This window comes from Oncorhynchus nerka, unplaced genomic scaffold (assembly GCF_034236695.1).
Source record: "Oncorhynchus nerka isolate Pitt River unplaced genomic scaffold, Oner_Uvic_2.0 unplaced_scaffold_1601, whole genome shotgun sequence".
Taxonomy (NCBI): domain Eukaryota; kingdom Metazoa; phylum Chordata; class Actinopteri; order Salmoniformes; family Salmonidae; genus Oncorhynchus; species Oncorhynchus nerka.
In genome coordinates, this window is record NW_027039717.1 from 23,393 (window position 1) to 46,776 (window position 23,384).

The 23,384-nt window shown below is 41.6% G+C and overlaps 1 protein-coding gene and 1 long non-coding RNA gene across 2 annotated transcripts in view; one reads left to right on the forward strand and one right to left on the reverse strand.

Annotated features, from left to right (window-relative positions):
* Positions 1-23,384, forward strand: part of LOC135568436 (zinc finger protein 585A-like) — a 39,305-nt gene that overhangs the window by 12,501 nt on the left and 3,420 nt on the right. The gene's annotated exons all lie outside the window — the stretch shown is intronic.
* LOC135568438 (uncharacterized) lies at positions 1,116-9,934 on the reverse strand. The gene is made up of 3 exons (XR_010462619.1): positions 9,153-9,934; positions 2,685-2,933; positions 1,116-1,365 (listed from the first exon to the last, which is right to left on the reverse strand). It is a non-coding gene; the product is annotated as an uncharacterized LOC135568438 (long non-coding RNA).

The window sequence follows — 23,384 nt, forward strand, 5'->3', positions numbered from 1 at the left end:
GACCGCATTGGGGCCGTTGGATTACAGAACAAAATGTGCCAACAAAATGGAGGTTTCAAGATATAAAGAGGGACTTTATCGAACAAAATGAACATTTATTGTGTAACTGGGAATCTTGTGAGTGCAACCATATGAAGATCATCATATTTCTGACTTTCGTGACTAGTCTACTTGGCTGGTAACTGTATGTAATGTTTTGTGTGCTGAGCGCCGTCCTCAGATAATCGCATGGTTTGCTTTCGCCTTAAAGCCTTTTTGAAAACTGACATGGCGGCTGGATTAACAACAAGTCAAGCTTTATGTTGATGTATTACACTTGTGATTTCATGAAATGTAAATATTTATAGTAATTACATTTGAATTGGTCACTCTGCAATTTCACCGGATGTTGACCAGGTGCGATGCAACCGTCCCAGGTACCCACATGAAGTTAATGTATACGTTGGTGTTTTTAAGTTGCTCTGGTGAGAGAAACTCTTCCCACAGTCAGAGCAGAAGTAAGGCTTCTCTCCTGTGTGTGTTCTCTGATGTACTTTTAGCTCAGTTGATGTTTTGAAGCATTTTACACATACAGAGCAGGAGTAAGGCTTCTCTCCTGTATGTATTAGTTGGTGTGCTTTTAAGTTGGTCTTTTGAGAGAATCTCTCCCCACAGTCAGGGCAGTAGTAAGGCTTTTCTCCTGTATGGATACGTTGGTGTGTTTTTAAGGTATCCAGTCGAGAGAAACTCACCCCACAGTCAGAGCAGATGAATGGCTTCTCTCCTGTGTGTGTTCTCTGGTGAAGTTTTAGCTCAGTTGATGTTTTGAAGCACTTTACACAGTCAGAACAGGAGTAAGGCTTTTCTCCTGTATGTGTTCTCTGATGAACTTTTAGCTCAGTTGATGTTTTGAAGCACTTTACACAGTCAGAGCAGAAGTAAGGCTTCTCTATTGTGTGTGCTTTCTGATGAACAGTTAGCCCAGTTGATGTTTTGAAGAATTTTCCACAGTCAGAGCAGGAGTATGGCATCTCTCCTGTATGTATACGTTCATGTGATTTTAAGTTATCCGATCGGGAGAAAACAGTCAGAGCAGGAGTAAGGCTTCTCTCCTGTATGTATTTTAGGTTCCACAGTCAGAGCAGGAGTAAGGCTTCTCTCCTGTATGTATTTGTAGGTGTGCTTTTAAGTTGGTCTTTTGAGAGAATCTCTCCCCACAGTCAGAGCAGGAGTAAGGCTTCTCCCCTGTGTGTATTTTTAGGTGTATTTTTAGCTTTGATAGAAATGGGAAAATATATTCACAATGTGGGCAGTGATGAGACCTCTTTGCTCTGTGATCTTCCTGCTGTTGATCTCTGAGTGGAGAGAATGTCTCAACATGGTATCCTGTGTGAACATCAAAAGAACCAGTCAGTTGGTGTGATTTTCATGTCAGTCAAATGTATTTTATGAAGACCTTTTTACATCAGTAGTTGTCACAGTGCTTAACAGAAACCCAGTCACAAAGTGCTTAACAGAAACCCAGCCTAAAATCCACCAAAGAGCAAGCAATGCAGGTGTAGAAGCTCAGTGGCCACAAAAAAACTCCCTATAAAGCAGGAACCTAGGAAGAAACTGAGAGGAACCAGGCTCAGAGTGTTGTCTCTCTGGCTGTAACGGGTGACAGGTAGCTTAGTGGTTAGAGCATTGGACTAGTAACCGAAAGGTTGCCCTTTACTTGAACCTTTATTTAACTAGACAAGTCAGTTCAGAACAATTCTTACTAACAATGGCGGCCTTCCGGGGTAACAGTGGGTTAACTGCCTTGATCAGGGGCAGAACGACAGATTTTTACCTTGTCAGCTCAGGGATTCCATCCAGCAACCTTTAGGTTACTGGCCCAACGCTCTAACCACTAGGCTACCTGCCGCCCCTTATATGAACTGTAACTCAGTAAAATCGTTGAAATACTTCACTCAATCCTGTTTTAAAAAGTCTCCCTGTGTGACATTCCTTGACACCAACCAGAAATGTTTCCTTGGCCAAATATTCCCAGATTTTCATAACAGCCAAACATGTTCTCTTGTTTCTATGTCACCAAATGTTGTGTGAGACAAAAGAGTAGGCTAGGTGAGCATCAATCACTAGTTCGGTGCAGCAGACTGCAGGGGTGTAGTGCTGCAAGAGTGATGAGCCGCCACAATGGTGTTTGTTTAGTAAAGTTAGATCAATGACTTGGACGATCACCTAATGATTAATTAGTAGTCCACATCACCAAATATTATAGCATAACATTACTGTTACAACAAACAAAAAAAACTAATATCCTACGAGATTTTAGGATGGTTTGCTGAATCGTCCCGAACTCAACAGCGCCATGAGGTAGAATGTAATAGTAGTAATTCAAGAAGATTTAAATGCATATTCCCATGGAATTGATTGAGATCAAACTATTGGGATGCAGACGCAGCTTGGTCATTTCACTGGTAAAACGTGAAGAATTATACTTGGTGATTGAGGGTATTAAACATTTTCAACGTTCTTGAGACAATGTGTGGGCAAAGACAGGAGTTACAAGTTTAAATTGTTTTTGCTTTGCTGTGAAGTCTTGAGTTGTTCAGGGATGTGTGATGTCAGAATTACAGAATTCAACCTAGCAATAGACTGGTCATAACTTATGGAGGTCTAATTTAATAAGATAATTTATAGATAGAACCAGCTCTTACCATGACAAACAGTTGTCCTAATCTTCTCCTCCACTTCTTCATCTTTAATGTTGACATTCAGCTCCAGTGTTTGACTGCAGTCTTCCAGCTTCACTGATGCCATCTCTGGATCCTGCAGTGCAAACTGGGCTCCACTGTCACAATCAGGACCCAGTGACTGTAGGTTTCTACTCAGTGTGGAAGGAAAGTGGCGGGCTGGGTTTGTCCTCACTGTTGATGTTAACGGCCTCAGACTTAATCTGAGTCGGTCTGTAGTAATAAAGACAAACGGACACAAAAGTTATTTTCTTGACAGTTCTGGCACTTTATTCTGCAAAAATATTTTCTATTTTTTCTTGTTCAATTATCTCATTTCAGTAGATCAGGTAGATAATCCTTGACAAAACATTAGATCACATTAGACACAAAGTACACATTTTAAATTGCACAACATAAGTGCACTTAATCTATAGTAGATTTCCTAAATTCACATAAATGCATAAATGACTCAAAAACCATTTAGTACAAGATCACAGTATGTTTCAGGCAGCACTATGTACTATTTTATGAATAACCTTGTCTTCACTGTATTATTTCACTCACAAAAACCAAATGTATTTCCCGTTCACACCATATTAAGAATTATATGGGGTCGTACAGTGGCAAGTCAAATTCAAGGACTTTTTCAGGCACTAATATTTATTTACTTGAAGCACCGTGTGAAAACCCTGAATTGTAGATAAATATAGAAACAACTGAATGTGTCTGAATATTAGTACACATGTAAATAACTGATAATCATTACATTCAGCTTCAAAACTGTAGAGCAACTGAAATGTTCTCTCTCTGATGAGGCACTACCTGCACTGAAGTCCGTTGATGCAGACCTCCTATGGTATCAATATACTATATCAATGGATCCCTTTCTGTGTTTACAAACATTGGGGTCTATATCATGCTGAGACAATCCACCCCCAGGTTTTCCAGCTTATTAAAAACCATACCGACAGTAACATCTGTTACCCCAAACAACTCTGCTGCAGTTTACAAGATATTTCTGCTTTACACAATCCAAGATGTTAATAAGCTTACCAATGAATGCTATGAAGTAAATTGTATTCACTATTAAAGAATCCTTAGTCACAGCATATTTATGGGCACAAGATTTCTGAACAGGCCTCGAAACCATGTCAGGACTAGTAGAAAGACCAGTTCTGACAGTAGGTCCTCTTACTACGGGACCAGCCATGGAAGCTCCATCAGTCTGACAGTAGGTCCTCTTATTACGGGACCAGCCATGGAAGCTCCATCAGTCTGCACTGTAGTTCCACCAGTCTGTCTTACAGCCTCTGCATATGATACATCAAGACAGATTATATATCTCTGAGCATCTCTCTGCACCTGGCATCCACCAAATGCAACACTTAACTGTCACATTGCTCCAACATTCAGCGTAATCAAGTTCCCCACCACACTTGGCACATCTTTTCACTCAACAGCTACATGTCCCATTCTTTGGCACTTAAAAATACTGTGATGATTCACCGTTGCTGATCCAGTTTCAACTGTTCTGCCTGCTGTCATGGAACCCTGACCTGTTCACCAGACGTGCTACCTGTCCCAGACCTGCTGTTTCCAACTCTCTAGAGACAGCAGGAGCGGAAGAGAAACTCTCAATGATCGGCAATGAAAAGCCAACTGACATTTACTCCTGAGGTGCTGACCTGTTGCACCCTCGACATCCACTGTGATTATTATTATTTGACCCTCTTGGTCATCTATGAATATCTCCATCCAGCACAGCCAGAAGAGGACTGGCCACCCCTCAAAGCCTGGCTCCTCTCTAGGTTTCTTCCTTGGTTCTGGCCTTTCTAGGGAGTTTTTCCTAGCCACTGTGCTTCAACACCTGAATTGCTTCCTATTTGTTGTTTTAGGCTGCGTTTCTGTACAGCACTTTGTGACTTCTTTAACCCTCTTTCCTACTGATCAACCTTTAGGCTTCAACCACTCTGTCTCCCTTCACATGTTCTTTAACAATATCATCCATAGATATTGGGACCGCAGAGATTATTACTCCCTTCAATGTAGCATCAGCTCCAGGGTCATGGCTTCTGAGCTTCGTCCCATTATGATTTCCCATTTGAAGAATCTTCCCTTGCTGAACCTGACTAGTACAAGATATTAACAATCTACCACTTTCAATATTTTATTTCACCTTTATTTAACCAGGTTGGCTAGTTCAGAACAAGTTCTCATTTACACAGATGCGGCCCAGTTTAACTTCACCTCTTTTTATGGCCTTGGTTAATCAGGGTGTAAATGAGGCCCTGTGGTCTCCTCAAACACCATCCCAACTTTCCACATTATTACTCTAGCTCCCTACCTTGGGCCTCTAGTTACTATACTACATGCACCCCTGCTTCCAGTATCATTATCTCTGTTCTTCCTATGTCTTTCCACTACAGAACATTCACATACTAGGCCCTCATCCTCCTGCTCCATATCATCACAACTGTCCCCACATTGATCGCATTCCAGCACAGCTGTTGCTTCTCAAACTCTCCATTTCCATTGTTTCATTGGTGCAAAACTCATTCAAACACTCAAGAACCTCCAGACGCTAACCAGCTAACTAGCTACAAGCTAGTTAGTCATTGTTCGTTTTTAAAAAAACCTGGATAACACTCGCCAGCCCAGCCCCCCTGCCCATCCACCGCTGCCCCCTGGACACTGATCTCTTGGCTACATAGCTGACGCACGCTGGACTGTCCATTAATCACGGTACTCCTTTCTGCTTGTTTGTCTTACCTGTCGGCCTCGTTGCCTAGTCAACGCCATTTTACCTGCTGTTTGTTGTGCTAGCGGATTAGCCTCGCCTACTGTTTTTAGCTAGCTTTCCAAATTCAACTCCTGTGATTACTGTATGCCTCGCTGTATGTCTCTCTCAGATGTCAATATGCCTTGTATACTGTTGTTCAGGTTAGTTATCATTGTTTTAGTTCACAATGGAGCCCCTAGACCCACTCTGCATACCCCTGTTACCTCCTTTGTCCCACCTCCCACACATGCGGTGACCTCACCCATTACAACCAGCATGTCCAGAGATACTACCTGTCTCATCATCACCCAGTGCCTGGGCTTACCTCCGCTGTACCCGCACCCCACCATACCCCTGTCTGTGCACTTCCTGGCTCAGGAAGGCCACCAAAAATTCAGAGATTTCCATACCCAACTATAACATCTTCCGTCAAGATAGAACTACCAAAGGGGGCGGAGTTGCAGTCTACTGCAGAGATAGCCTGCAAAGTAATGTCATACTTTCCAGGTCCATACCCAAACAGTTCGAACTACTAATTTTGAAAATTACCCTCTCCAGAAATAAGTCTCTCACTGTTGCCGCCTGCTACCGGCCACCCTCAGCTCCCCAGCTGTGCCCTGGACACCATTTGTGAATTGATCGCCCCCCATCTAGCTTCAGAGTTTGTTCTGTTAGGTGACCTAAACTGGGATATGCTTAACACCCCGGCAGTCCTACAATGTAAGCTAGATGCCCTCAATCTCACTCAAATCATCAAGGAACCCACCAGGTACAACCCTAACTCTGTAAACAAGGGCACCCTCATAGACGTCATCTTGACCAACTGGCCCTCCAAATACACCTCCCCTGTCTTCAACCAGGATCTCAGCGATCACTGCCTCATTGCCTGTATCCGCCACGGAGCCGCAGTCAAACGGCCACCCCTCATCACTGTCAAACGCTCCCTAAAACACTTCTGTGAGCAGGCCTTTCTAATCGACCTGGCCCGGGTATCCTGGAAGGACATTGACCTCATCCCGTCAGTTGAGGATGCCTGGTCATTCTTTAAAAGTAACTTCCTCACCATTTTAGATAAGCATGCTCCGTTCAAAAATGCAGAACCAAGAACAGATACAGCCCTTGGTTCACTCCAGACCTGACTGCCCTCGACCAGCACAAAAACATCCTGTGGCGGACTGCAATAGCATCGAATAGCCCCCGTGATATGCAACTGTTCAGGGAAGTCAGGAACCAATACACGCAGTCAGTCAGGAAAGCTAAGGCCAGCTTCTTCAGGCAGAAGTTTGCATCCTGTAGCTCCAACTCCAAAAAGTTCTGGGACACTGTGAAGTCCATGGAGAACAAGAGCACCTCCTCCCAGCTGCCCACTGCACGGTCTCCACCGATAAATCCATGATTATTGAAAGCTTCAATAAGCACTTCTCAACGGCTGGCCATGCCTTCCGCCTGGCTACTCCAACCTCGGCCAACAGCTTCGCCCCCCCCGCAGCTCCTCGCCCAAGCCTCTCCAGGTTCTCCTTTACCCAAATCCAGATAGCAGATGTTCTGAAAGAGCTGCAAAACCTAGACCCGTACAAATCAGCTGGGCTTGACAATCTGGACCCTCTATTTCTGAAACTATCTGCCGCCATTGTCGCAACCCCTATTACCATCCTGTTCAACCTCTCTTTCATATCGTCTGAGATCCCCAAGGATTGGAAAGCTGCCGCAGTCATCCCCCTCTTCAAAGGGGGAGACACCCTGGACCCTAACTGCTATAGACCTATATCCATCCTGCCCTGCCTATCTAAGGTCTTCGAAAGCCAAGTCAACAAACAGGTCACTGACCATCTCGAATCCCACCGTACCTTCTCCGCTGTGCAATCTGGTTTCCGAGCCGGTCACGGGTGCACCTCAGCCACGCTCAAGGTACTAAACGATATCATAACCGCCATCGATAAAAGACAGTACTGTGCAGCCGTCTTCATCGACCTCGCCAAGGCTTTCGACTCTGTCAATCATCATATTCTTATCGGCAGACTCAATAGCCTCGGTTTCTCGGATGACTGCCTTGCCTGGTTCACCAATTACTTTGCAGACAGAGTTCAGTGTGTCAAATCGGAGGGCATGCTGTCCGGTCCTCTGGCAGTCTCTATGGGGGTGCCACAGGGTTCAATTCTCGGGCCGACTCTTTTCTCTGTATATATCAATGATGTTGCTCTTGCTGCGGGCGATTCCCTGATCCACCTCTACGCAAACGACACCATTCTATATACTTTCGGCCCGTCATTGGACACTGTGCTATCTAACCTCCAAACGAGCTTCAATGCCATACAGCACTCCTTCCGTGGCCTCCAACTGCTCTTAAACGCGAGTAAAACCAAATGCATGCTTTTCAACCGATCGCTGCCTGCACCCGCATGCCCGACTAGCATCACCACCCTGGATGGTTCCGACCTTGAATATGTGGACATCTATAAGTACCTAGGTGTCTGGCTAGACTGCAAACTCTCCTTCCAGACTCACATCAAACATCTCCAATCGAAAATCAAATCAAGAGTCTGCTTTCTATTCCGCAACAAAGCCTCCTTCACTCACGCCGCCAAGCTTACCCTAGTAAAACTGACTATCCTACCGATCCTCGATTTCGGCGATGTCATCTACAAAATGGCTTCCAACACTCTACTCAGCAAACTGGATGCAGTCTATCATAGTGCCATCCGTTTTGTCACCAAAGCACCTTATACCACCCACCACTGCGACTTGTATGCTCTAGTCGGCTGGCCCTCGCTACATATTCGTCGCCAGACCCACTGGCTCCAGGTCATCTACAAGTCCATGCTAGGTAAAGCTCCGCCTTATCTCAGTTCACTGGTCACGATGGCAACACCCATCCGTAGCACACGCTCCAGCAGGTGTATCTCACTGATCATTCCTAAAGCCAACACCTCATTTGGCCGCCTTCGTTCCAGTACTCTGCTGCCTGTGACTGGAACGAACTGCAAAAATCGCTGAAGTTGGAGACTTTTATCTCCCTCACCAACTTCAAACATCAGCTATCCGAGCAGCTAACCGATCGCTGCAGCTGTACATAGTCTATTGGTAAATAGCCCACCCATTTTCACCTACCTCATTCCCATACTGTTTTTTAAATTTATTTATTTACTTTTCTGCTCTTTTGCACACCAATATCTCTACCTGTACATGACCATCTGATCATTTATCACCCCAGTGTTAATCTGCATAATTGTATTATTCGCCTACCTCCTCATGCCTTTTGCACACATTGTATATAGACTCCCCCTTTTTTTCTACTGTGTTATTGACTTGTTAATTGTTTACTCCATGTGTAACTCTGTGTTGTCTGTTCACACTGCTATGCTTTATCTTGGCCAGGTCGCAGTTGCAAATGAGAACTTGTTCTCAACTAGCCTACCTGGTTAAATAAAGGTGAAATAAAATAAAATAAAAATTCCATTGAGGGCCAATTCTCATCAGGTGTTCCTTTTTTCCTTTCAATTAAAACCTAGACAATCAGATGAGGGGAGTTTCTTTCTAAATAGTGACCTTAATTCATTAATCAATACGGAGCTAAAACAAGCAGGCACTTGGTCCTCCATGGAATGAGTTTGACACGTGCACCGATTCATCCGCATTAATCGACGCCATTCCATGCAGTTGGCCTCTCTCACCAAATGGTGAAGGATAACTTCAGTTAGCTTCCCTCTATTTTGACACTCCATCACACAGCCTCATGTCGCCATTTCACCACGAGCAAACTCCTTGAAAGACGACGGAAACCGTTGAAGCCGCCATTTGACATGCCTCGTCTGAACCATCCTGATCTCGCGAGCTTACATTAACGAAACAGTGTATGTAAACTCGCGAGAACAGGATGGTTCGGACGAGGCTATTTAACAGCTCATAAACAACATTTTACACAAAACCAAGAACATGTACAAACGACCTCAAATAAGTGGAATCTTTATGAAATGACTTTCACGAAATTATGTACATACACTCAGATAAACCCAAAGTCTAGTTATGCGACTTGTAAAATATTTTTTTACACGTTCTTCACTCACTCAGTTTGACCCCAAAATAACACATACAATTAAAACCTTTACCAAACGTGATAATACCTTGACTGATTTTTTACCTATCGTATTATATATTCTCTCAACATTAGCAAGTTTAAACATGCTATTACATACCTACAATGATACATTTGAAACGGACACAACCACTATCGACAAAACAACACAGTTCTGTCGTTTCGACCCGGAATTTCCTGTTCCCCACTACGACATTTTTATTTTATTTTTTATTATTATTTTTTTATATCAAATCAATACATAAAGCACATGAGGGAACACAAGCATACATAGATTATAAACAATAGACAATCGAGCTAGGGGGTACAATATCACATTACAATTACACAAGGACCTTAAGGGACATGCATATACTTACAATCCTATTAGATGAACTGTACTGCTGCGGCTTTTGTGGGGCGATGGGTAACTGTTGTTGTTGATGTGTGCAGAGGGTCCCTAGTTTGCGCCCGAGTATGGGCGAGGGGACAGTCTAAAGTTATACTGTTACATATACAAATAAATGTAGTATCAAAGGTAAAAGTAAAAATAATTTCAAAGCCATTATATAAACGATTTTCTTGTAATTTAAATGTTCGGATAGTCAGGGGCACACTCCAACACTCAGACATAGCCTGCGTTTCTAAATTCGCTCTGGCTATATACTCCGATTTCAGAGGACTCTGGTCTGAGTGCCAGAGGACAGAATAATTGATCAACCACCAAAGCTTAACAAGCCGTGAATACGGCCGGTGACAGAAACGTCGGCAAAAAAGCGTAATTAAATTGTTGCCTGAAGCACAGTTAAAGTCACCAATGCTCTGGATAACATGAACGCAGCCTAACCAGCTCTGCTAAGGCGAGTAAAATGGTCAGAGTTCTCTCATTTGTACTGAAAGTAGCTAGCAAGCTAGCCAATGTTAACCAGTTATCTTGGATGCTTGACTGCCGTTGTGAGGTCAGAACGCTTGAATCAACCCTCCTCCTCCGCCAGAGCGTCCAGTGTGGCTCTGAACGCTCCGAGAGCGATACGAACTGACAGTCTGACAACGCTCTGAATTTACGAACGACCAAGCGCACTCTGGCACGATGCGCGAATTGAAATTGTTTCCTGTCCTGCTAATCATTAAAAAATGTAACGAGTACTTTTGGGTGTCAGGGAAATGTTTGGAGTTGAAAGTACATTATTTTCTTTTTTCTTTAGGAATGTAGTGGAGTAAAAGTAGAAGTTGTCAAAAATATCAAAAGTAAAGTACAGATACCCCAAAACCTCCTTATGCAGTACTTAAAATATTTGTACTTAAGTACTTTACACCACTAATTGCAGGGAATACTGACAGAAGATGTTCCTCCCTACGAGGCCCATGAGACTGTAGGGATGTGATTTGAATAGGACTGTGACTGAAGGAGAGGGATGTTTTTATTTATCTATTTTTGTATTTTGCTTTAAAGTCGTTGTTTCCGCGATTGACATGTATTTATTTTAACAGTTTACTAACCGTACAGTAGGTGGCGGCAGACACGTTATATTTGTGTAAGTACACCAGAGAAAAAGTTGACGTTGTCGCATTTGGGAACAGGAAGTGCCGGGAAGAAAACAACAGAACTGTGTTATGTCGATAGTGGTTGTGTCCGTTTCAAATGTATTATTGTAGGTATGTAAATAGCACGTTTAAAGTTTCTAATGTCGAAAGAATATATAATATGCTAGGTAACAAATCCGTCAAGGTATTATCACGTTTGTTAAAGGTTTTAATTGTATGTGTTATTTTGGGGTCAAACCGAGTGAGTGAAGAACGTGATTTAAAACGATTTTTCAAGTCACTAAGCTAGACTTTGGGTTTGTCTTGAGTGTATGTACATCATTTCGTCAAAGTCCACTTTGAGTTCGTTTTTACATGTTCTTGGTTTTGTGTAAAATGATGCTTATGAGCTGGTAAATAGCCTCGTCCGAACCATCCTGATCTCGCGAGTTTACATACACTTTTTCGTTCATGTAAGCTCGCGAGATCTGGATGGTTCGGACAAGGCTCGTCAAATGGCGTTCTTCAACGGTTTTGGTCCTTTTTCTTGAAGTTTGCTCGTGGTGAAATGGCGACAAGAGGGTGTGTGAAGAAGTGTCAAAATAGAGGGAAACTAGCTGAAGTTATCCTTCACCATTTGGAGAGAGAGAGGCCAACTGCATGGAATGGCGTCGATTAATGCGGATGAATCGGAGCACGTATAAAACTCATTACATGGATGACCAAGTGTCTGTGGGTTTCCGCTCCACCCTTGTACTTGATTAATGCATTGAGGTCACTAATTAGTGAGGAACTCACCTCAACTGATTGTCTATGTTTTCATTGAACGAAAAAAAAAAAACGCAGAGACTCGGCCCTCAGTGGAATGAGTTTGACACCCCTGAAACAATGGAAATGGAGAGAGAGTTTGTGAAGCAACAGCTGTGCTGGAATGCGATCAATGTGGGGGACAGTACTGATGACATGGAGTGGGAGGATGAGGGCCTAGTATGTGAATGGTCTGTAGTGGAAAGACATAGGAAGAACAGATATAATGATACTGGAAGCAGAGGCGCATGTAGTATAGTAACTAGAGGCCCAAGGTAGGGAGCTAGAGTAATGATGTGTAATAATGTGGAAAGTTGGGATGGTGTTTGAGGAGACCACAGGGCCTCATTAAATGACCCTGATTAACCAAGGCCATAAAAATAAAGGTGAAGTTAAACTGGGCTGGCAGGTTCCAAGGGAAGTGTAAATGAGAACTTGTTCTGAACTAGCCTACCTGGTTAAATAAAGGTGAAATAAAAATGGATGAAATTGGTAGATTGTTAATATCTTGTGCTGAAGTCAGGTTCAGCAAGGGAAGATTCTTCAATTGGAAAATCATAATGGGACGAAGCTCAGAAGCCATGACCCTGGAGCTGATGCTAAATTGAAGGGAGTAATAATGCTGAGGTCCCAATATCTATGTCCATGGAAATATTGTTAAAGACCATGTGAAGGGAGACAGAGTGGTTGAAAAGGCCAGAAGGCCAGAACTTGGAAAAGTCCAGGAAGAAATTAGAGAGGAACCAGGCTTTGAGAAGGGTGGCCAGTCCTCTTCTGGCTGATTTTGCAATCAAATGTATTTATATTCATAGATGACCAAAGTGGTACAGAAACCCAATAAAACCCCAAACTGCAATCATGCAGGTGTTGAAGCACAGTGGCTAGGAAAAACTCCCTAGAAAGGCCAGTGGAAGAGGTCAGAACCAGGCAATGACCTCTGGCTGTGTGGAAATGTCAGTTGACCAGCAGGGTCAAATAATAATAATCACAGTGGTTTCATTGCAGGTCAGCATCAGGAGTAAATGTCAGTTGGCTTGATCATAGCCTATCATTCTCTTCTGCTCCTGCTGTCTCTAGAGAGTTGAAAACAGCAGGTCTGGGACAGGTAGCACGTCCGATGAACAGGTCTGGGTTACATAGAAGAACAGTTGAAACTGGAGCAGCAACGGTGAATCATCACAGTGTTTTTAAATGCCGAAGAATGGAACATGTAGCTGTTGAGTGAAAAGATGTGCCAAGTGTGGTGGGGAACATGATTACAGTGAATGTTGGAGCAATGTGACAGTTAAGTGTTGCAATTGTGTGGAGGACACAGAGCAGCATTTGGTGGATGCCAGGTGCAGAGAGATGCTCAGATATATAGAATCTGTCATGACGTATCATATGCAGAGGCTGTAAGACAGACTTTTGGAACTACAGTGTAGACCGATGGAGCTTCCATGGCTGGTCCCGTAGTAAGAGGACCTACTGTCAGACTGATGGAGCTTCCATGGATGGTCCCGTAGTAAGAGGACCTGCTGTCAGACTGATGGAGCTTCCATGGTTGGTCCCATAGTAAGAGGACCTACTGTCAGACTGATGGAGCTTCCATGGCTGGTCCCGTAGTAAGAGGACCTACTGTCAGACTGATGGAGCTTCCATGGTTGGTCCCGTAGTAAGAGGACCTGCTGTCAGACTGATGGAGCTTCCATGGTTGGTCCTAAGAGGACCTAGTCAGACTGATGGAAGAGGACCTACTGTCAGACTGATGGAGCTTCCATGGTTGGTCCTGTAGTAAGAGGACCTACTGTCAGACTGATGGAGCTTCCATGGTTGGTCCCGTAGTAAGAGGACCTACTGTCAGACTGATGGAGCTTCCATGGTTGGTCCTGTAGTAAGAGGACCTACTGTCAGACTGATGGAGCTTCCATGGTTGGTCCTGTAGTAAGAGGACTCACTGTCAGACTGATGGAGCTTCCATGGTTGGTGTAGTAAGAGGACCTACTGTCAGACTGATGGAGCTTCCATGGTTGGTCCTGTAGTAAGAGGACCTACTGTGTCATGGTTGGTCCCGTAGTAAGAGGACCTGCTGTCAGACTGATGGAGCTTCCATGGTTGGTCCCGTAGTAAGAGGACCTACTGTTAGAACTGGTCTTTCTATTAGTCCTGACATGGTTTCGAGGCCTGTTCAGAAATCATGCGTTCATAAATGCACTGTGACAAAGGATACTTTAATATTGAAAGAAAGGGATCTATTGATATAGTTTATTGGGGGGTGTGGAGGGTTTTTGGGGAAGGGGAGGGTGTGGTAGAAGTTAATAGGGATTTCTTGTTTTATTTTCTTAGTACAGAATTAGACAGACCTGCACCTTAAACATTTGTTTGCGGACCTCCATGATACCATAGGAGGTCTGCATCAACGGACTTCAGTGCAGGTAGTGCCTCATCAGAGAGAGAACATTTCAGTTGCTCTACAGTTTTGAAGCTGAATGTAATGATTATCAGTTCTTTACATGTGTACTAATATTCAGACACATTCAGTTGTTTCTATATTTATCTATAATTCAGGGTTTTTACACAGGGCTTCAAGTAAATAAATATTAGTGCTTGAAAGTCCTTGAATTTGACTTGCCACTGTATGACCCCTGATAATTCTTAATATGGTGTGAATGGGAAATACATTTGGTTTTTGTGAGTGAAATAATACAGTGAAGACAAGGTTATTCATAAAATAGTACATAGTGCTGCCTGAAACATACTGTGATCTTGTACTAAATGGTTTTTGAGTCATTTATGCATTTATGTGAATTTAGGAAATCTACTGTAGATTAAGTGCACTTATGTTGTGCAATTTAAAATGTTTCTAATGTGAGTGAATGTTTTGTCAAGGATTAGCTACCTGATCTACTGAAATGAGATAATTGAACAAGAAAATATTTTTACAGAATAAAGTGCCAGAACTGTCAAGAAAATAACTTTTGTGTCCGTTTGTCTTTATTACTACAGACCGACTCAGATTAAGTCTGAGGCCGGTAACATCAACAGTGAGGACAAACCCAGCCTGCCACTCTCCTTCCACACTGAGTAGAAACCTACAGTCACTGGGTCCTGATTGTGACAGTGGAGACCAGTTTGCTCTGCAGGATCCAGAGATGGCATCAGTGAAGCTGGAAGACTGCAGTCAAACACTGGAGCTGAATGTCAACATTAAAGATGAAGAAGAGGAGGAGAACATTAGGACAACTGTTAGTCATGGTAAGAGCTGGTTCTATCTATAAGTTATCTTCATAAATTAGACCTCCATAAGTTATGACCAGTCTATTGCTAGGTTGAATTCTGTAATTCTGACATCACACATCCCTGAACAACTCAAGACTTCACAGCGAAGCAAAAACTATTTAAACTTGTAACGCCTGCCTTTGCCCACACATTGTCTCAAGAACGTTGAAAATGTTTAATACCCTCAATCACTAAGTTAGGCATACCTCATTTCAAAATAGGCCATGGCATCATCACTGTCAATATTGAATTATAATTCTTCACGTTTTACCAGTGAAATGACCAAGCTGCGTCTGCATGCCAATCGTTTGATCTCAATCAGTTTCATGGGAATATGCATTTAAATCTTCTTGGATTACTGTTTGGTGAGCAAATTAGAGCAGATGGTGTTAAATTACATAGACTTCCTGTATTTTGTTTTAATCAAAGCACATTCTGCCTCATGGCGCTGTTGAGTTTGGGACGATTCAGCAAACCATCCTAAAATCTCCTAAGAAAGTTGGTGTTGTTTTTGTTGTAAAAGTAATGTTATGCTATAATATTTGGTGATGTGGACTACTAATTAATCATTAGGTGATCGTCCAAGACATTGATCTAACTTTACTAAAAAACACCATTGTGGCGGCTCATCGCTCTTGCAGCACTACACACCTGCAGTCTGCTGCACCGAACTAGTGATTGATGCTCACCTAGCCTACTCTTTTGTCGTCTCACAACATTTGGTGATGCAGAAACGAGAGAACATGTTGTTTTCATGACAATCTGGGAATATTTGGCCAAGGAAACATTTCTGGTTGGTCTCAAGGAATGTCACACAGGGAGACTTTTTAATACGGGATTGAGAGAAGTAGCAGCTAATGCGCATGGAGAGCCTGACTATTATTATTAACCTTTATTTAACTAGGCAACGATTGGAGAAGTGTTGAACATAACCAGTGGACTGTCACATCCTGATGATTTATATCTGATACATATATATTTAATATTTTTATATATCAAGTTGTCGAAACATCTCAATGATGATCAATGGAAACAGGATGCACCTGAGCTCAATTCAAAAGTTTGGGGTCACTTAATCTACCCATGGTGTCCGATTTAAAAAATGATTTACAGCGAAAGCACAACATATGATTATGTTAGGTCATAGCCAAGTCAAAAAAACACAGCCATTTTTCCGTTACAGTCTGTAGAAACAAGTCAAATGATGAATGCAATCAATCTTTAGGATGTTTTTAACATAAATCATCAATAAGTTTCCAACCGGAGAATTTCATTGTCTGAAGAAAAGCATTGTAACGAGAGCTAACTCTGTCGGGAGCAAGTGTCATGAGACCGGGGCTCTTTGCCAGACCACTTTCTCAAAGAGCTCTCGAGCCCCTCCTTTATAGTAGAATCCTCAAATCAGTTTCTAAAGACGGGGACATCTAGTGGAAGCCCTAGGAAGTGCAACCTCATCCATATCTCACTGTGAATTCAATAGGCACTGTTTTGAAAATCAATTTTTCACTTCCTGTTTTGATTTCTTCTCAGGTTTTTGCCTGCCATATGAGGTATGTTATACTCACAGACATCATTCAAACAGTTTTAGAAACTTCAGAGTGTTTTCTATCCAATGCTAATAATAATATGCATATATTAGCATCTGGGGTGTTGAGTTTGGGACACTTTTCAGGTGTGCTAACATAATTTCAAAAGTGTTTTTTAATGATAAACTTGGATTAGCTAACACAACATGCCATTGGATCACAGGAGTGATGGTTGCTGATAATGGGCCTCTGTACACCTTTGTAGATATTCCATAAAATATCTGCCATTTCCAGCTACAATAGTCATTTACAACAATAACAATGTCTACACTGTATTTCTGATCAATTTGATGTTATTTTAATGGACAAACAATGTGCTTTTCTTTTAAAACAAGGACATTTCTAAGTGACCCCAAACTTTTGAATAGTAGTGTATATTTCATATGTTGTATAGATCAAGTTGTAGAAACATCTCAAGGATGATCAATGGAAAAAGGATGCATCTGAACTCAATTTTGAGTCTGTCTTGTTCTTCTTTTTTTTTTTTTTAATATATAAATTTGCAAAAATCTCTAAACCTGTTTTAGCTTTGTCATTATGAGGGTGTGTAGATTGCTGAGGATATTTTTTAATTTCATTTTGGAATAAGGCTGTAACATAACAAAACATGGAAAAGGTCCAGGGTTTCCGAGGGCACTGTCAGACCCCTTCCCATTTCTCCCATTTTGGTACGTTACAGCCTTATTCTAAAATTGATTACATGTTTTTCCTCGTCAATCTACACACAATACCCCATAATAACAAAGCCAAAACAGGTTTTCAGAAATTCTTGCAAATGTAAAAAAAAAATACAATTGCTTATTTATGTTTTTAAGTTTTCAGACCCTTTGCTATGAGATTATCCTTGAGATGTTTCTACAACTTGATTGGAGTCCACCTGTGGTAAATTCAATTGATTGGACATGATTTGGACAGGCACACACCTGTCTATGTCAGGTCCCACAGTTGACAGTGCATGTCAGAGTAAAAACCAAGCCATGAGGTCGATGGATTTGTCTGTAGAGCTCAGAGACAGGATTATGTCGGCACAGATCTGGGGACCGATACCGAAACGTTTCTGCTGCATTAAATGTCCCCAAGAACACAGAGGCCTCCATCATTCTTCAATGGAAGAAGTTTGGAACCACCAAGCCTCTTCCTAGAGCTGGCCACCCGGCCAAACTGAGCAATCGAGGGAGAAGGGCCTTGTTCGGGGAGGTGGCCAAGAACCCGATGGTCACTCTGACAGAGCTACAGAGTTCCTCTATGGAGATGAGAGAATCTTCCAGAAGGACAACCATCTCTGCAGCACTCCACTAATCAGGCCTTTATGGTAGAGTGCCCAGACAGAAGCCACTCATCAGTAAAAGGCACATGACAGTCCGCTTTGAGTTTGCCAAAAGGCACCTAAAGGACTCTGACCATGAGAAACAAGATTCTCTGGTCTGATGAAACCAAGATTGAACTCTTTGGCCAAGACAACTTGGGAGTGGCTTCGGTACACGTTTCTGAATGTCATTGAGTGGCCCAGCTAGAGCCCGGACTTGAACCCGATCAAACATCTCTGGAGAGACCTGAAAATAGCTTTGCAGAGACGTTCTCCATCCAACCTGGCAGAGCTTGAGAGGATCTGCAGAGAAGAATGGGAGAAACTCCCCAAATACAAGTGTGCCAAGCTTGTAGCTTCATACCCAACCAGACTCAAGGCTGTAATTGCTGCCAGAGGTGCTTCAACTAACTATTGTGTGAAGGGTCTGAATACTTACGTAAATGTAATATTTCAGTTATTTCTAAAAAACTGTTTTTGCTTTGTCATTATGGGGTATTGTGATGTCATTATGGGGTATTGTGTGTAGATTGATGAGGGGAAAAAAAAACAATTTAATAAATTTTAGAATAAGACTAATGTAAAAAAAATGTGGAAAAGGTCAAGGGGTCTGAATACTTTTTGAATGCATTGTAGATGTTATTTCATGCTACTAAGACTTGTATGGATGACAACAGTATTGCCAGCATTTGTTTTATTCACTGGGCTATCTGGAGTGATCAGAGTGTAGACTAAAAAAGTGGAATAGACAAACTGCCAGTGTTTTGAAGTTCTATGAAATGAGTCTGTGTAGTTACTAACCCTTTGTCACGAGAATTTCTATCCCAATGTTCTAACTGAACTATTGTATAACTCCATCTGTATCCTAGAGGTTGTAAGGCTCTAAGTTTTAATAAACAGAGCCCCAGCATACAAATGATCAGTTCTTTATTCAGAGAGCTCTGCCCTCTCAAGTTCAGAGCCCATCTTTTATATATCAGTTGAGAACCCCACCCCGCTTTAGGATGGCTGTATTGTTCCACTGTACACTTACATTGTTTATCATATTCTACAACATGTTTCATGATTTTCTGCAAGACTAACAGTTTCTCCACTCCGGGTGGGGACAGAATGTCCTGTAAGGAACACTATGTTCTAATTCTACCCTGCCAACGTTGCACATATTACCAACTTATAGTCTTATGTGTCTAATGGATTTCACACACAGTGATACAGTTTCAGGGTGAAATATTTTAGTAGAATTTGTGTGTTTAAAGTAATGACTATCACCCTTGTGATGTTGAGTGTAGGAAGCTCATAATTTTCACGACTTTTGCCTCTTATTAGTTTTTGATTCCTACCCAGTTTTAGAATAGTTTGATTCCCCTTCCCATACAGATTACTGAAATGAATACATACACTACCGTTGGAAAGTTTAGGGTGACTTGGAAATGTCCTTGTTTTTGAAAGAAAAGTATGTTTTTTTGTCCATTAAAATTACATCAAATTGACCATTAATACAGTGTAGATGTTGTTAATGTTGTAAATGACTTTTGTAGCTGGAAACGGATCATTTTTAAAAAGGGAATATCTGCATAGGTGTACAGAGGCACATTATCAGCAACCATCACTCCTATGATCCAAATGCATGTTGTGTTAGCTAATACAAGTTTATCATTTTAAAGGGCTAATTGATCATTACAAAACCCTTTTGCAATTATGTTAGCACAGCTGAAAACTGTGGTGCTGATTAAAGAAGCAATAAAACATTCCTTTTTTAGACTAGTTGAGTATCTGAGTCATTTGTTGGTTCGATTACAGGCTCAAAATGGCCAAAAACAAAGACCTTTCTTCTGAAAGTCATCAGTCTATTCTTGTTCTGAGAAATGAAGGCTATTCCATATGAGAAATTTCCAAGAAACTGAAGATCTCGTGCAGTTCTGTGTACTACTCCCTTCACAGAACAGTGCAAACTGGCTCTAACCAGAATAGAAAGAGGAGTGGGAGGCCCCGGTGCACAACTGGGCAAGAGGACAAGTATTTTAGAGTGTCTAGTTTGAGAAACAGACGTCTCACAAGTCCTCAACTGGCAGCTTCATTAAATAGTACCCGCAAAACACCAGTCTCAATGTCAACAGTGAAGAGGCGACTCCGGGATGCTGGCCTTCTAGACACTATTCTGGTTAGACTGTTTGCGCTGTTCTGTGAAGAGAGTAGTACACAGCATTGTACGAGATCTTCAGCCGTTTCCAGCTACAATAGTCATTTACAACATTAACAATGTCTACACTGTATTTCTGATCACTTTGATTGGACAAAAAATGTGCTATTCTTTCAAAAACATGGACATTTGTAACTTTAGAATTTATTCATTTATTTCACCACTATTCGTAGTGTATTTAAAAAAAAAATGTTTAACCTTTATTTAACTTTCTTAGCATACTGGTTATTGCCCGGAATTTCCGATGACTGACGTGCCCAAAGTAAACTGCCCAGAAGCTAGGATATGCATATACTTGATAGCATTGGATAGAAAACACTCTGAAGTTTCTAAAACTGTTAAAATAATGTATGTGACTAGAAAAGAACTGATATGGCAGGCGAAAACCTTGAGGAAAATCCATCTGGAATATTCATTATTTGAGGTCACCGGTTTTTTCAATGCTTGCCTATGGGATATACAAATAGATAGGACCCAGGTTGCAGTTCCTATGGCTTCCACTAGATGTCAACAGTCTTTAGGAGGGTTTCATGCTTGTTTTTTGAAACATTTGTATTTGTAGTTTTTCCAAGATGTCCCCCATTAGAAAAGTAGTCATTGCGCGCATCAACGAGAGTGCGCTCTTCTTATTTATCTTTGCTATTGAACACACTATTCTCCGTCTTAAATATTATTGTTTATTTACATATTAGAATACCTGAAGATTAATTAGAAACGTCGTTTGACTTTTTTGGACTTTACTTTACCGGTAACCTTTAAGATTCGTTTGTGTGCATGTTGAACGAGTGACCTACTGAATCAAGCGCGCCATCTAAACTGATATTTTTGGGATATAATGAAGGACATTATCGAACAAAACGACCATTCATTGTGTAGCTGGGGCCCTTGGGATTGCAATCAGAGGAAGATCTTCAAAGGTAAGTGATTTTTTAAATTGCTGTCTGTGATTTTGTGACGCCTGTGCTGGTTGAAAAAGTATTTTGATGTGGGGTGCTGTCCTCAGATAATCACATGGTATGCTTTCTCCGTAAAGCCTTTTTCAAATTTGACAACGCAGTTGGATTAACAAGAAGCTTTTAAATTATGTAAAACACTTGTATTTTCATGAATGTTTAATATTCCGATTTTTGTATTTTGAAAATCGCGCTCTGCAATTTCCCCGGATGTTGTCGTAGGTGTCCTGCTAGCGTTTGGACATAGGCAAGTCAGTTAAGAACAAATTCTTATTTTCAATGATGGCCTAGGAACATTGGGTTAACTGCCTTTTTCAGGGGCAGAACGACAGATTTTTATCTTCAGATTCGATCTTGCAACCTTTCGGTTGCTCTAACCACTCTGCTCTGTCACCCGGTATGGCCAGAAGAGGACTGGTCACCACTCTGAGCCTGGTTCCTCTCTCGGTTTCTTCCTGCTTTCTAGGGAGTTTTTTTGTGGCCACTGTGCTTCTACATCTGCATTGCTTGCTCTTTGGGGATTTTAGGCTGGGTTTCTGTTAACCTCTCTGGGACCGTTTGGGACCTTTCCACTGCCAGTGAAACTGCAGGGTGCCAAATTTAAAACAACAGAAATCCCATAATTAATATTCCTCAAACATACAAGTATTTTACACCATTTTAAAGATACAATTGTCGTTAATCCAACCACAGTGTCCGATTTCAAAAACGCTTTTCGGCGAAAGCAGAACATATCGTTATGTTAGGTCAGAGCCAAGTCACAGAAAGCATTCAGCCATTTTCCAACCAAAGAGTGGAGTCACAAAAAGCAGAAATATCGATAAAATTAATCACCTACCTTTGATTATCTTCATCAGATGACACTCCTAGGACATCATGTTACACAATACATGTATGTTTTGTTCGGTAAAGTTCATATTTATATCCAAAAATCTGAGTTTACATAGGAGCGTTACGTTCAGTAGCCACATCAATTACAGAAATGCTCATAATAAATCTTGATGAAAATACAATAATTATGCACGGAATTATAGATACGCTTCTCCTTAATGCAACCGCTGTGTCCGATTTTTTAAAAACTTTACCAAAAAAGCATAATCTGAGTACGGCGCTCAGACAACAAAATCAAGCCAAACTCATTTCCGCCATGTTGGAGTCAAGAGATGTCAGAATAACATGATAAATATTCACTTACCTTTGATGATCTTCATCAGAATGCACTCCCAGGAATCCCAGGTCCACAATAAGTGCTTGTTCTGTTCGATAATGTACATAATTTATTTCTAAATAGCTCCTTTTGTTGGCGCGTTCAGTACACAATCTAAACTCACCAAGCGCGTTCACTAGTTTCAGACGAAAAGTCAAAAAAAGTTCAGTTACAGTCCGTAGCAACATGTCAAACGATGTTTAGAATCAATCTTTAGGGTGTTTTTAACATAAATCTTCATTAATGTTCCAACCGGACAATTCCTTTGTCTGTACAAATGAAGTGGAACGTAGCTACCTTTCACGTGAGTGCGCCAGACCACTCACTCATAGAGCCCTTATGAGCCCCTTCTTTAGAGTAGAATCCTCAAAACAGGTTCTAAATACTGTTGACATCTAGTGGAAGATGTATCTTCAATAGGAGCTGAGTTGAATAACTACAAACCTCAGATTTCCCACTTCCTGGTAGGATTTTTCTCAGGATTTTGCCTGCCATATGAGTTCTGTTATACTCACAGACATCATTCAAACAGTTTTAGAAACTTCAGAGTGTTTTCTATCCAAATGTTCTATTTATATGCATATTCTAGCTTTTTCGGCTGAGTAGCAGGCAGCTTAATTTGGGCACATTTTTCATACAAGCTACCCAATACTGCCCCCTACCCCAAAGAAGTTAACTTCACTAGGGTAGGGGGCAGCATTTGGAATTTTGGATGAAAAGCGTGCCCAAATTAAACTGCCTGCTACTCGGGCCCATAAGCTAGGATATGCATATAATTAGTCGATTTGGATAGAAAACACTGTTAAAATAATGTCTGAGTATAACAGAACTGATATGACAGGCGAAAACCTGAGGAAAATCCAACCAGGAAGTACTATTATTTTGAATGGCTGTTTTTCCATTGAAAGCCTATCCACCATACAAAGACCCAGTCTTCCTCAACATGTGACCAGTCTTTAGGCATTGTTTCAGATCTCTATGGCTTCCTCA